Raw genomic sequence first — 2,437 nt, 5'->3', positions numbered from 1 at the left:
CGGCCACCAGAAGGGGAGCCGGAGAGACCGGACGCGGGGCCAAGCACGCGGGGACGAAGGCGCACACGATGGACCTGCCGCCACGAGGTCCACAGAGCCGACCCTCCGGCCTCCCTCCGAGGGGAACACCAACCTCTCAACAGGAAATCTCCCCGCTGTTTTTCCCACAGGAAGAGCCGGCTGCTGCCGGTTCCAGCCTTCTACAGAGTGACCCTGAGAGCCGCAGAGCAGGGCTACCCCCCCCGCAGCTTAAGGACAGGCGCTACCCACAACGCCGCCTGGAAAACCTCAATGGACACATCAAGGAACTCGCTAGTCCTTCCCTAGCAACGACACCGTTTAGCGCGCTTGTTGTTGGGGTATCTTAGAACCCAATGCCTCACCTCTACATGAAAAATAGCAGATAAAAAGCCAAAACATGGCTGCCCATTTTCAGCCTAAAAGAATTTTAAACCACGCTCTCATGACCATAACTGTACTCAATTACGTGAACTTCAGAGTTCTCACTGAGTCTTCAAATGGTGGGATAAGAAAGCCATTAATTCACCTAGACTTTAGCCAAATCCTCAACATTGAGGATTGTGCCTGACGCTCAGAATTCTGGGCCCTGGTGCGTTGCCATTACAGACATACCCCCGACTCTGGGGCATCAGCAAAGGTATTCAGACTTGAGCTGAAGGTCTTACGTCTGAATACTGGATCCAACTCATTATCCCAAACATGAGAGAGCTTTCTCGCTAACACTCAGAAGACCTCTCCCACCAGGGCTCGTCCCAGCCCACCCAGGATGAACTGCATGACCAGAAATGCCTGAATACTTCAGGGATGCGTGGATGTGCCCAAAGAGCCCCATTTAAAACTACTTTATAGAGATATTTTTTTCAATCCGTGCAGAATACTTACCACAAAGTTTGAGATTAAATGGTTTCTCTATTGGAAATAAACTTTGGAAACTATACCACTGTAACTGCTATTGCTGCTGATCATCTGAACACACAATCGGCAAATAACGTACCGGGGACATTCAACAAGGAGCCCCTGGAATATCACTCCTCCCCCTCCAGGACTTAAGCCTCCACCAGGACACAGCCCCATGATGACCGGTGGGGGCCTGGATAGCTACACTACAGCGCATCCAGACAACAGGAGACTATGCCACTGAAAACAGAATGAGGAGTGAAAAAGGCAAAGCAATGCCTACAATACAGCTTTTGTCTACTAAGTAGAAGGAAGCTAAGAATCTGTGTTTTTATTTCCTCCGATAAACATGCATAAAGTAATGCAAAAGCAACTAAACACAATGGTGACTTCTGGGAGCACGCTGGAATGGATGAGATGGAGAATGTGTGTACTGTCTCTCTCTTTTTTTAAAAAATATATTTTATTGATTTTTTACAGCGACGAGGGAGAGGGATAGAGAGTTAGAAACATCGATGAGAGAGAAACATCGATCAGCTGCCTCCTGCACACCCCCCACTGGGGATGTGCCCGCAACCAAGGTACATGCCCTTGACTGGAATTGAACCCGGACCCTTCGGTCCTCAGGCCGACGCTCTATCCACTGAGCCAAACCGGTCAGGGCAGTACTGTGTCTCTTTTTATACTTACTTGTAGTTTGAACAATGTGAATGCATTAAATATATTTTCTTAAAAGACTGATTTCTTTTTCTTTATCGACTTGAGACAGGGGAAGGGAAACAGAGAGAAACATCAATGTGTTGTTCCACTTAATTTCTGCATTCGCTGGTTGATTCTTGTCTGTGCCCGGACAGGGGATCCAACCACAACCTTGGTTTTCTAGATGATGCTCTAACCAAGTGAGCTACCCTGCCAGCGTGATGTATTAAATATTTTTAAAAATCATTTTTAAAAAAAATATGGAGTCTAATGCACAAAAGAAAATAACAAACAAAATGGAAGCAGACTCATAGAGACAGACTGACAGCTATCAGAGGGGCAGGTGTTGGAGGGCTGGGGGAAGACGGTGAAGAAATAAAGCAAAAAAACCCCAAATAAACCTCATAGACACAGACAGCATGTGGTGATGACCAAAGGGAAGGGGGGTGGGGAAGTGGAGGAGGTGAAGTGGGGATACATGGTGATGGAAGGAGACTTGGCTTTGGGTGTGAACACACAATACAGTGTACAGCTGATGTATCGTGGAACTGTGCCCCTGAAACCTGGGTAATTTTATTAACCAATGCCACCCCAATCAATTCAATACAATATAAAATAAAAATAAAAAACACCTCCGGGCTCCAAGTTTCTACGCACCTGTTTGAGGAATCATCAACCTGGCACTCCGGGTAGACGCTGGAGAAGACCGGAGGGGAGTGATTGCTTGCTGTGTTGGCACCAATGCTCACGGAGGCTTCGGAGGCCGTCTTAAGGAAGCAATCGTTTTAAGCACAAAAATGACAAGAAACACAAACCCTAG

Source organism: Myotis davidii, unplaced genomic scaffold, assembly GCF_000327345.1.
Source record: "Myotis davidii unplaced genomic scaffold, ASM32734v1 scaffold221, whole genome shotgun sequence".
Lineage (NCBI taxonomy): Eukaryota > Metazoa > Chordata > Mammalia > Chiroptera > Vespertilionidae > Myotis > Myotis davidii.
The sequence above is the reverse complement of the archived record's forward strand: the minus strand, read 5'-3'. Positions refer to the sequence as shown.